Here is a 13,784-nt window from a genome sequence, read left to right as displayed (position 1 = left end):
CATATGTTGTGGTTGTGTTTTGTATAATACATGGTTAAGATTAAGCATCCTTGTACAACAGTTGCTATTGATATTCATTGTGACTGTAACTATACTGTACAAAACGGGCTTGATGAAATAACGAACACGCGCATGCTCTTTGAGTTACTTGTACGTACAACTAATTTGAAGAGTTTATGGATAATGATACCCTGTTTTAGTGAACCATTGATACAACGCCCCAAATCTAGACACATAGTATACGTTTTATCAAACACATATATATATATATTAGGTAGCAGGATTATGACAGTATTCATTCATTAGATGAAAAATCAAAACTACTAATACGCATGTGCAGTGATTATTATTACCAAAACAATCAGTGCACATGCGTATTAGAATTTTTTCCGTGTATCTTTGAACCAATACTCAGATGTGTGCTACATGAACAGCGTTTTCATGATAAATAATAGTGCAATGTATTCTACATCATACAATATCAAACAACACTAAAATAAATGCTCTCGTCCATATTGCATTTTTTAATGTAAATTTAAATTACTCATGGGACCCTTATATCGACCACGAAGGGTCACCACAACTGTGATTTTTAAACACGCAGGCGCGAATAAATCCTAACAGTCTCCATTTTACCGTATGATTTATTGATTTCATCAGAAGAGTGGCGGTAGTATTATTAAAGTATAAACTATTTTCATTTTAATTTACCACTTTGCAGTCAGAGGGATCATTTTCCGATGTTAACCGAAATAAAATATTCATTTTCTCAGCTGGGAGTCTGTTAAATCAGGATAACCAATCATACATCTCCTTGGGGTACTTGCTTTTCTGTATCATGCAACGTAGTTTACGCAAGAAGAAAATGGCTGTGAGTGTGTCCCTAGGGCCGTTCCAATATTGTTGATGCGGTGGCCAGGCTAATTTTGAAAGACCTTGATGATAACTAATAAAAAGTTCAATGTGGGATAAATAACGCGTGATTCCTTTGGTTTTGGTCTACAGCCGCAATTGTATTTTAGTCCAGGCGAAATCATGGTAAGCATTTAATACAGAAATAACTAAGAAAACAATTCGTAAATTTAAATCCCCTGGTAAATGTATTATTGATAGGAGTTGAGTTCAAGTTTACCACGTCACAATTTTAGGTTCTTAATATGGCACTTTAAAGCAGCAAGATGAAGCAATAATTAGATATTAAAATATGTCTAAGGGAAATTTTATTTAGTCCTACAGGGTAAATAAATAAAAAAACAAAACAAAAAAGGCGAGTACAAAGTACTAATAATATTGCTTTGACATTGTTAAGTCAATGTAAATGTACATAGCATAAGTGTTAATAAGCAAAAACAATCTGAGTACAACAAACTAACGTGCCACCCCGGAGTAATAATAGTATGTTCCTAGATTTACAATGGAGAATGGTTTCTAACGGTCACATATATGATAGCAGTTACAATTCTGACAAATAATAACTAATATACATTACAATATCTCCCCTCCCGTCGTTAAAAAACGATAACGGCTGGAAAACACGCTATCTACTCAGGAGGGAGTATCCCAATACTGGATATCACTTCACTGATCTTATATGTCTACGAGCCCCTGTACGTTCCTTGTATTTTCTTCTTGAAATCGACATCGGACGTAGCGTCACTTGCAGTATTGTAACTCATAGTACTCCAACTGATGTTTTTTTTCCGCGATTACGTGAGAATATTTCAACATGGTTATTGTGACGCCCTATTACGATACAACTTGCCTCGATTTCAAATGTGGCCGTCATTTGTTACTTCAGACATTTGTTATTTTGGTCATTGCGCAGCGCGTGTTCGAATTACGTGTATTTTATATGTATTGTATACGTCATTATAACGCCGACTTTTGAGTCTTCCTCATGTTAAACTTATGTTGGAGCTCACCTGAAACATGATGACAATATTAACAATTCACTGACAACAATGTCCTTTGCACGTTTTATGTATTTTGCCAATTTTCTAAATTTCAGAGTTCAGCTTTTGATCAAAAATGTTGAAACATGTGAAAAAATATACACTGTATTCTTTTGTTGTGAATCGTGAAAACAGTTGACGTCACGCTCAACGGGTGAAAATCGCCCACCGGTGAGATAAGGTCAACTTTTTCGCCTACGAATTTCGAATACGTTACAGTGTCGCTCAATCCCCCCTCCCGCATAGTTCAATTTTTACGAATTTATCTTGCCACCACGAGATCGTATGCTTGTCGTTGATTGGCCGATGCGTCACAGAGGTACTACTTTCAAAGAATCCAGCAAAACATTGCCGTGCGCTGTATGAGTACGCGACATTTATGGAGAGTAGGTTATTTGTCACTTTCTGTAGCACACACAGAATGAGTGCACAGTCCCTATGGAGACTGTGGTGAGTGGTAGTAAATGTAGACGATTTTGTCATCAACACTACGACGTGCTTTCGCATGTATAAATAACAGTCATCAGGAAAGTCAGATTGAAGAACCGAGTAACACCTCAGTAACCATTATTCCGCGATGAAGTTATTTGCGTTTACAAAAAAAAAACAAAAACTCATTTTCATCTTTCGACAACATATTTTAAAATTGGAAAAAATATCAACACTAGAGCCTTTTAATAACGAAAAACATGCTAAGAATAAAACATGGCGGTGTTTGGTTGCATAGATACGTTCTGTCTTCTATAATAAAATTATTACAATATATTATTGGTCTATTTTTAGCACATAGCTTAGTATGCCATCTCTGTAATATATATGTAGATACGTCAATTCATACAGTTTGACATGCGCAGTTTGACAAAATATTGAAACCAATATCCCTTTTTCTATTCATGCCAAAACGCCATCTTGAATAATAAGGGGGTAAAAGCTACATATAGATAATTATAACAAAACCGTAAATACATACATACTAATATTTTGTATATTCAAAAAAAAAAAATATGTATTGCGTTCAATGAGATGAAGCAGATTGCAAATCTGTCCGCCCTGTATAATTGTAAAAGACATTCAAACATTACCCCGGGACCTCGAGACGTAGAGACAGTACCCTGGGACCTCAATGCCCCACAATACGCGGTATATCGGTATTCAATATCACGGCGATTACAAACCCTGTAGCATGCGGGGAATAAATCCAAATTCAATCTGTTGGCATGCGGAGGAGTTCTTTCCTCGGACATCAATTATTTACTCTAGGTAGTGGAAATAGTCCTTGCAGATACTGCTATGCGGAATGATGTAATTCGATTATTCAGTCTGCTAATGGACTGATCATTTCACTGCGGTGCTGGGTATTTCCGTCTCGCCAAATCCACGGCACTATGGTTTGCAAGTTACTCGGATTGTCATGTGTTGTCTTCGCTATTTGTGTGATTGTAACACATAGCAATGTAAATAAACGTGTATCGACTTTATTTCCGTCGCCTTCCGTGTCGTTGTCGTCATTAACCGTCCGCAGACTTGTTTGTGGTTGAAACTTCTGTTTCAATCAATTCATATCAATGTATCGTTCACAACAGACTGAGTTGACAGCATCATACATATTACTAATGTACAGACAGTTACTTCCTGTGTTTTCAGTTGCCGGTTAACCAACAGGAAGTTGAGCCAAATTTCCAAAATATTTGGTTTATAAAAAAAATGAACAATACCTAGCATTACAAGAATTCACATGGCAGAACAAAACTAAGTCTTACATTCAAAATCGCACACTAACACTGCCCTGAGCTGGTACCTTTGAAATCGACAATACATGTACGCATAACAGTCAATCGCCCTGTAGCAGTCAAAAATAGCCAGACATGTCTTGGACTGAGATGAGTGCCGTCAGAAAAGGGACGCATATAAGTGTGGTAGCGTTCAGTAATTCCACTGTTCCTAACTTTCCCATGCTGAAGACGTCGTGACTGAATAATTTGTGCCTTGTTTTTTTCCCCAGCATGACAGGAATGATTGAACTCTACGAGATAGCAACAGAGCATAAACGAGGTGTAGCCAGGCATGGCAATGGAATTAAATCCATGGGTATTACAATATACTTAGTAAAGATTGTTACAGACGTCAAACAACGACTGAGATAAAACTACTCGGCGGTGTGCGTACGTCTTCTTATCCATCCAACCGTCGGACGTCTTACCTCTTAGATATATATATATATATTTATATATATTCTCACCGAGCAAATACGCCATAGGCTTTAGTTCATAAGTTCAAATTCTAGCAGGAATTGGGAACTTAATATACAACGATGTCAATGATAATGAAGTTGCCACACTACGCCACCGGCAAGTTCCAATCATCGCTTTAGCACGGTGTAGATTTGTACAGCTCTTCTTTCGAAAAGATACAATGATATGATCATTTTCATCAAAGAGATTAACATGGTGTCCTGCGTCTTTCATAGATTGCAACTCTTTCCTTCTGATATCGCAAAGCCCCGGGACACTCTTCACTTCTTAAAAAAAAATAATAAATCACCTAATGATTCTGGATTTAAAGTGAATATAACAACACAGTGGGTACTACGTCACAGAACGCTCTATGTTGCTAAGACGCGCACCACTGTACCATGCATTTCTATGAGCTGCTGTGGAAGCCGGTCGAAAAGTCGGCGAAGCTAACGTTGATAAAACAGCACAAACACAACTTTGAGACAATCCCGACCAAACCAAATTAATATATGTTGCATGTGCAGGGATAAACCTTTGCCAATGTTCAAGAGAGCATAGTTTTTTTAAATTGTTCAACCGTTGTTTTCACCGGTTATGGTTGCCAGGCAGTGAAAATACCCGGATGTTAACATCCGGGAATGTACTTATGTATCCAGAACATTGTCTTTACGCTTTATTTTTATCTATGTAGCTATGCATGTCAGATAGAGACAGGGCGGATACAGGATTTGATATGGGGGGGGGGGTCCAAACTTTAAAATCGCTAGACTAAGTTAATCATTTTTTTTATATTATACAAAAACAAATTGAATAAATTTTCAACCGGGGAGGTTCCGGATCCCAAGAACCCCCCTAGATCCGCCACTGAGCAAGACTGAATTGAGACTTACGGACATTGAGTTACGAACATCGCGTTACGAAATTACAACGCCCATATTTTAGTAACCACACCCACTTTTGAGAAACCACGCCTTAATAGTAATTCGATGTTCAAATAATAATAAACAGGACTTTGATTTACAATATTTGTCTTTAGTTACAAGTCTGGAGGAAAGTTTGGTCACAATTCATGACAAGGAATCCAAAATTTAGCTAACCTTAGCTTAGCTTCCCCTATCCCCGTACATATGTCATATATACGGCGATTCAGGTCAGGTCATACGCGAGGCGGCTGTGCCAACTAACTAATCGAATTAATAACAATAGCATACGGTACACGAACCTCTACGGCTGCTATCATAAGTGGATAATCAAATAAACACGACATATCTGTAATTAGAAAAAAAAAATATTTGCGTTACAGAACGTTATAGTTACAAAGCATGAGGTTACAACCTAGGGTTACGACGAACGTTAAACCGAGTATTGCGAAGGTAATTTTCTTAATTGCGTCTCCAATCCCAAGACTGTTCTCAGATAAGCAGCAATGCATGTGTACAGCTGCTATGTTGTAGAATTCATAGCCCCCCCCTCCTTCCCGCGGTCGCCATCTGTGCTCATTCGTGCGTTCAGTTCCAGCTCACATTTTCACATGCCTATCATGTGGCCACCGCGTGCCCAAGATATAATAACGCCCGTTTAATTCACTTGAAATATCGCATGTATAACCAGTCCCTGTGCGTGACGCACAAAATATCATGCCATAAATGGAACGCATTTCTTTTGAAATCAGTAACAACCGTACCGCATTTTTGAAACAGATATGCACTCTTAAATTTTAATTTGTTATTTTTGTTTCAATCTTTTGCCCTGGCACGTTGCATTATAGTTTTATGGTAGACTGAGTTTTATATTTGTATAAACATTTTGTAAATTACATAATAGTATAATGGGTTGTGCAACTGCGATGACGATCATCGATAAATGATACGAGAAAACAAACGTCACTGCTATAAATTCAAAACAAAATTACCTATGCAGTAACAATTGGAAAGATTCCACAAATTTGTGATTGACACACAAAACACACTATTAATTTTATAAAATGCTGGTATTTTATTTATTGAATGTAAAATGAATGTTGTGGGTATATTGCTAGAGCTAATGTTATTGACAAAATGTATGGATATGTAGATGTTATTGTATTTTACGGTTGACTGGAGATCAAATATTGCAAATATTGTAAAAATATCCTCGGTTATATAAATTTAAAATACGGTTTCAGTGTTCAATGGTTTGTCTGTGCATGTATGTTATACGTTATTCACTTTTATATTTTATCTTATTTTGTTTTCATTTATCAGCTTAAATAATACAAAACAAGATTCAAATCAAGAAATTACAAAATAAATAAATTAAATTGTATGGGATCTTATGATATCTCAGAAGAGCTTTGGTAATGACGTCATTTTTTTTCCATTTCAAACGACACATGTTCAAATTCCGTGTAAACAATGTATTTGCGTAAGTACAGTAACTGCGTTGTATTCTTTGGACAACGATCGACCTAGCATCAGTAGAAGACTCAACGAGAAATTGGACATAATCTTACTGCCCACGTCATGCCGGGAAATTTCGAATATAGGGCTCAAACCACTAATTGAATTTCCATAGACGACAATGTTAACATATGGACAAATTCCTATATGAAAATGATAAACAAAGTTGACAACATGGCTCAAAAATGTGAAATCAACATGGCAGTAATCAACCACATGAAAAAAAAATCACATGTTGGCCAGCTCAACTTAACTCTTGCAAATCTCAGGTAAACAAGACATACCTACTGTATTTGAATTGCAACTAGAGAAATCACTGGAAAGACACAAAGATTAAAACATCCAAATACACACAGAATAAACCGCAGGTACACAGTCGCTAAGTAGTAACCAAAAGACCACATGTTAGTCTCACCTTTGACCCAGGTGATGCACGCCCTCAAAATTTATTAAAATTGTCGGGCAGACGGTCATATGATTATAATTTTGATCACAGTTATGCATTTAATGGATAGTTGCATCAAGCGGAATAAATGTTGGAGTGTTTTTGTTGAGCCAACTGATTGATCATATTTATTTTCGCCAACATCAGTTACCTTTGACCATCTAAATATAATTTGCCTAAATTTAAAAAAATAACAAACGTATAATGTCAAGTCATTATTTATGGAGCTGGTTTTCTTTTATTCGGCTGTTGTATTTGTATGTCACCCCCACCTTAACTACTGTTCTGATTCACGTGCGTTAGTTGAACCACGCCACCCTCCATGGAGTCAATGACACACATCTAAGATGTCATTGCATTGCATCCTTTTATCTCCTTGTAATTGCTTTATACATCCATCTTCATCATATTAAATATAGATTACTTCATGAAATTATACAACAGTAAATTATTCATGTATGCGATTCATCGAGACAGTCGTATCCAACAATTTCAATTACAATATTGAAATCGACACGGTTAATAATTTGCGCGATGACCCCGACGTGACCTTACGTGACTCGACAGCAATTCTTTGCATATGATCACGCGATATTCAATTATATATTGACAACATTGTTATGCAGTGTGTGATACAATGGTACAACCAAAGCACGAAGTAATCTTTACTAGGTTTGTTATTTATTGTCTAGTCATATTTTGCAGACAGTTTGAAGGATTGAAATACGAGGTTGGCACAATTCAAGCAATTTAAAAGGACGGTGATAGCCTGGGTCCCACGTCAAGGGAGGCGTCACCTGCGCATGCGTCAGATGCCAGCGGCCACAGCGTGTCATTTTTTTCCAAACAAGCGTCTGCCTATGAGCTTTTGTGTTTTTAGTGTGTGTTGTTATCGTCGCTTGGGACTCAATTCCCGTGCATGCGCAGGTGACTCTAAGCAAATCAAATAAATATTCAATATATTGTCAATAAATTATGCAAAATTAAAATACCACTACAAATAAGTCCTGTAATCGAAACGGGAGCATGCACAATTTAATCTTAATATTAAACTGTACTGTGTTCATTCCCTTTTGTTCAGCCATATTGAGCGGTATTGAGAACGAGGCTAATGGTTGACGACATATGTCACGTGGTATCACGTGATAATCTGGGTGTTGCAGACAATATATTAAGTATGATTGGGTTTTACAAGGAAAAAGATTTTAAATATGGGTACTGCCTAGCTTGCCGTGGAAATATTTTTGTAAGAATACATTGTAAGAATAAAAGTCAACATTTAAAGCGGGACGGTCGTCACCTGCGCACGCGCGGGAATTGAGTCCCAAGCGACGATAACAACACATGCTAAAAACGCAGAGGCTCATGCGTAGACGCTTGTTTGTAAACAATGACACGCTATGGCCACCTGACGCATGCGAACGTGACGATTCCCCCGCTTTAAATTATCCCCGTCTTGCTAGAAGTGGCCCATTAGAAACACTGGGGAAGGGTGGCAGAATAATTTTGTAAAATATTTTCATTTACTTAGATTTGTGCAACTGTTAAATACACGATACATTTCTGTAATTTTGTTCCCAAAGTTGTGAAACAATGTGTTCCCAAAATCCAGGCGTGCAGGATTTTTTTCTGTTATTGATCCACGCAGGATTTTTTCTGAAATTTGTTTTTAATTCTGTCATCATTCGAGTTTTTAATGGTCACACCCTTTTATATTTCAGTAGTGTGATACCTATGCACCATATATCAGGTCATAGTTTATGCATGTTTTGTACACGGTATAGAAATGTGAAACATGGTGTTATGTGTGTCATTCACATTGTGTGACTGTTTCACGAGCTTTACAGATATACATCCAGACCAATAGACCTGCAATGTCTGGGTGACAACGCATGTTTCGTCTCACAGTTGTGAAAGTTATGCTCTGGTCAGACGAGGTGAATCGCCCGTTTCGTATTGCTATGATGACGATGTTGAGGCACGTGATACAATGTCTCACTCTCCGCAATCGTTGCTATTGTGGTACTGTACACATTGCAGGCATCGCTAACCTGTAACCATCACGTCTACCAATCAATGAGCAAGTTCTGTCTAATTGCGTCTACAAACAAGTACAGATAAGTGATCAGTGATAAATCTCGGCAGTCAGTTCGTATAGCATGTATATACACTGTTATATGTTAATAGAGTTCTTTGAACCAGTGTACATTCACCACGTGTGACATATGGAAGGCAGTTTTCTGTCATCAACAGACAGTGCTCCTCGTTTAGAGTCGTAAGTTCACCAGACGATATGTTTTAAACATAGCGTCATCTGTCTTATACTACATACCTGAAAATGTCTGAAAATCGATCCGATTTCAACCAAATTGTCTGGCAGTAAGGGTTTTTCAATGCAATATTCGTCTCTCAAGGAGAGATTGAGCTATAAAAAAACATAAATTCAAAATCAAATCCTTCGATCTTTGTGACAGACGTACGGACAGAGTCTTTTGCAGAATATGCGAGATCTCGAGGTGCACGGGAAAATCCCCTATTACAGGGTTACTCAAGGCATAACATAACATATATAAACTTAAAACTCTGATAAATCTCTAAAATTAATGCTCTTCTGAGATAAAAATCGTTTAAGCCTTATTCTCGGCCATGGACTAAGGATCACGCGTTACAAAGCGCGGTGAAACGTGAAAGCGAAACATGAATACTTACTCCAATCAACAGTGTTTCACGCTAAATCTCCCGTATGTTTGGCATATACATCATACATATAGTTCACATGTTTATCACGTCAGTTTGATCCATAATCCGATTAAAGATGACCGACTGGCATCCATCTAGTTTTTTTTTTTAAATGTGGTATCTTGGACAGGATTTGTCACTTTTCAAATTTGATACAAACAATATACATTTTGAGATACAACTCCATGATGATCTGTTTCGTGTTTCGTATCTCTGTACACGAGCCTGGACAAATGAAATTCAGTTTGGATACAAATAATACATGAATAGCATATCCTGTTTAATTTCTGGCCACATATTACGATTTTGCAAGAGTCATTTAATATATCTAATTTCATCTAACCAAGCAAATTAATCACTCTAAATTATTAACCATGCTTTTGGTGCATATTACTTCATTTTTGGCATAAATAACATATATCCTAATTCCATCGGGGACTATGTCATTACTAATGACTTGTTCACAGTCTTTTTTTAAAATTTTGTGGTCTGACACGATTCCACTGAGAATATTGTGACTAACATCCATTGTTTATTTATTCGTTGTACGAAACCCGGATATCTCGCGCTCGAGAATATATGAACTATCGAACACTGCGATCCCATCCTGCGCACCTCGCAAAATTGTAAATGTATCGAGAGCGAGCTTACTTAATAAACGCCGAGAATGCTGCAATTTTAGATAAATTGACCTATGTTAAGAAAATTTCTCCTCATAACATAAAATATTACCTTTTGAGCACCAATTTTGTGAGAAGAAAATTATCTCGTTGTCTGTCAGCCTAATTTGCATATGCCGTATTAGATCGTTTATGGCGCGAGCATGCCGCCATTGTCTATTTCTTTCACGTACGCAGTGAACCGTGATGTTGAATTAATTCTAGGAATATGTCGGCTGTCAGGATAATTTGACCACTGCAATCATATTTCCATTTATATTACGCGCAACCGATTGACAGAGCGGTGCGTTGTATCACCGCTGTAATAGAGTGGTGTGCATTGTATCGTTTTGAGAGACGAATGAGTGTGACGCTGATTGTTGTTATAGTTTATCGCTGATATATTTTCTCTGTTTACTCCCTCTGAGTGCGGAATAGATAGGGAAATGAAATTCGTGTGTTTGCCCTACAGACTTTTCAGTGTTTTAAAGCGGGGGAGTCGTCACCTGCCCATGCGTCAGATGGCCATAGAGTGTCATTGTTTACAAACAAGCGTCTATCCATGAGCCTTTGCGTCTTTAGCGTGTGTTGCTATCATCGCTTGGGACTCAATTCCCGCGCGTGCGCAGGTGACGACCCCCCGCTTTAATATATACTGTTTCTTTGTTTCGTTTCATTTTGAACCCATTGAAGTCAAAATATGAAACCTGTTTATATTTCTCGTATTTGAAAACATTATGCCAATTTGGTATATAAATAATACTTAGAAATAGATGTGTAAAATGTTGCAACAACATTTGGCGGGGAAAACATGGTATTCGAATTGGAAGATCGGAAAACAAATTAGACTAAAAGAATAAGAAAACTGCTTAACAAGTGCTCACTTTAACAATTGAACTATGCTTCGTGTAGAATCTCTGATTGATTGGAATATATATGCTTCTCACTACAAATGCGACCATAAACCTAAGCGAGACCACGATCTTTATATAAATAAGTAGAGAACGATATTTCACCTTTGACATTTGTGACGTGACGTCTGACGATAGTGAAATTATACACGCGAGCATCTCATAATGCACAATTATTATTCGTCGGGAATGTACAGAACGCGCGCACACCTTACGCTCCGTCACGCAACTCCCTACTCTACATCCCTCAACTTCTTACCCTACGTCACGCAACTCCTTACGCCCCGTCGCCCGATTCCTTAAGTTATGTCACGCAACTCCCCACGCTACGTCACACAGCGTAACTCTTTTCGCTACATCACGCAACTACTTACGCTACATCACGCCACTCACTTCGGTACATCACGCAACTCCTCAGACCATATCACGCTGCACTACACTACGCGGGAAGAGTTTCTTAAGGCCCCAACCCCAATCGTACCGTAACTATAACTCTATAGCCCCTAATGTAATTCACTGTGTCACTCTAAATAACTATGCGTGTCTCGAAGAGGGGTATATACAATTAAAATGAGGAAAGGGGCTGGCAGCCAGGGGTTGGATCAGAGTTATGGGAGAGGGGGCTTACTCACTGCGCTCAATACATCCGATATACCTAAAGGTTCTTTACGAATACGTTTTATTTATTCCAGCGTGGTATTCAAAAGATGATTACGCCCTATTCAAATACCACTCCACTGTTATTGCCTTTTCTCTCCATTGATTCGTGCGTACTTTCATAACTTGCTAAAGAGGGGAGTTTTTATTAAAATACAGCATACTTTCCTGTCAATTTTATACACACACATACAATGATGTGCAATCACGTGATATATGCATGTACATTGGGCGAATTATTATTGCCACCTTGTTAGTCCCAACTCGAGATTTCTGCTTGACATACTCGTTGGAAAATGTCTTGCTTGACTATAGGTAGTTTGTATTGCAAGGAATCAGGTTTATTTCCGTTATGGGTATATACAATGTCCAATAAGATGTGCTCAGAGAGTTCGAGCTTTCTTGTGTTGATTTGCTCCGAAAATCTCCGAATTATTGTTTTTGCTATGCTAGATTCCTTTTTGTGGGAAGCAATGAAAATAATTACGCATTGTATGCATACGTAGTTTACATGTTACTATGACATCACTGCCTGTGGGTTCTCAACTTCGAACCTCACCAATAAGAACGAAACGACTGGTTATCGTGACCACGATCGTGATTCAAAGGATATATTAATTTCCGGTGTTATTTCAATGAGGCCGTATTCCAATTAAAGTTTAGCTTGGCAGGGTCGTTAAGGAATCAGAATATTGCGATGCACTTCAGATCCAAAGTGATCGAGCGACTCCATCCTTTTCAGGTGGGCGTTTCAAGTAGAACGTGCCGTTGTTCGAGTTAATTCCCGATTAAAAAAACTCAGTCGCCGGGCGGGCAGCGCGCGTTCGCATTTTTTGGAAAAAAAACAAACAAACAAACAATGCATTTAACGAGCGTACAAGCGTGGTACAAAACACATATCTAACACGACGCGGTGGCCGGGACAACCGTGGCGATTTAAAGCGGGAGGGTCGTCACCTGCGCACGGGCGGGGATTGAGTCGCAAGCGACGATAACAACACACTCTAAAACGCAAAGGTTCATTGGTAGACGCTTGTTTGTAAACAATGACACCCTATGGCCAACTGACGCATGCGCAGGTGACGGCTCTCCCGCTTGAAGCTGCCAAAACGCCTTGATGATATTCGTTTCATAAAAGCTCGTATTATAGCTATAGCTATCGTAATAGCTCGACTGTTTCCCGGCTTCTTACCCCCCCCCCCCCTTCTTAATAAAAGACAGGATATACCATACTTCCTCTGTGGTTGGAGAACAAAAATTCAAGGCTCCTCGGCTAAGTAGCCTGAGCAATTACGGGGTCAAGTTCAACAGACTTATGCTTGATACTTAGCCACCCAGCTTAATAGCTGCCGCATGCTTGTAACCGCACGTATTTTTATACGTCAGCATCAAGGCAATGATTAACATTTAACGTATGTACTACTAGTCTGGCTGCCTCACCGGGAGGAAAGAGTCTCAAAACCGCCGTAACTTAAAACCAGTTTTAGATCGCGGCGTTAGGAAAGTAACGTAGAATTGCGCGACAGCGTACACGTCACGCAAAATGGCGCCTGGCAGTGTCCGGGGTGTTTATAAACCACCGTGTTCCATTGCTTGGCATGCTTTTTGTAGAAATTTGTGATAATCCATGTGATTGTGCAACGGCATTCTATGTCAGAGCTGTACTAGTGCAGAGCTCGATACAGAATGAGGATGTTGCATTTCTTCTCTCTGTCTAATTATATTTTGTCCACTCGCACACAATTTCCG

General features: G+C 38.4%; 1 protein-coding gene across 2 annotated transcripts in view; it reads left to right on the top strand.

Moving 5' to 3' along the window:
* The window catches only part of LOC144356772 (growth hormone secretagogue receptor type 1-like), a 116,883-nt gene that overhangs the window by 83,909 nt on the left and 19,190 nt on the right, over positions 1-13,784 (top strand). The gene's annotated exons all lie outside the window — the stretch shown is intronic.

Source organism: Saccoglossus kowalevskii, chromosome 20, assembly GCF_978046115.1.
Source record: "Saccoglossus kowalevskii chromosome 20, keSacKowa6.1, whole genome shotgun sequence".
NCBI classification, from domain to species: domain Eukaryota; kingdom Metazoa; phylum Hemichordata; class Enteropneusta; family Harrimaniidae; genus Saccoglossus; species Saccoglossus kowalevskii.
Note: the sequence above shows the minus strand (reverse complement) of the source record. Positions and strands in the feature narration are given on the sequence as shown.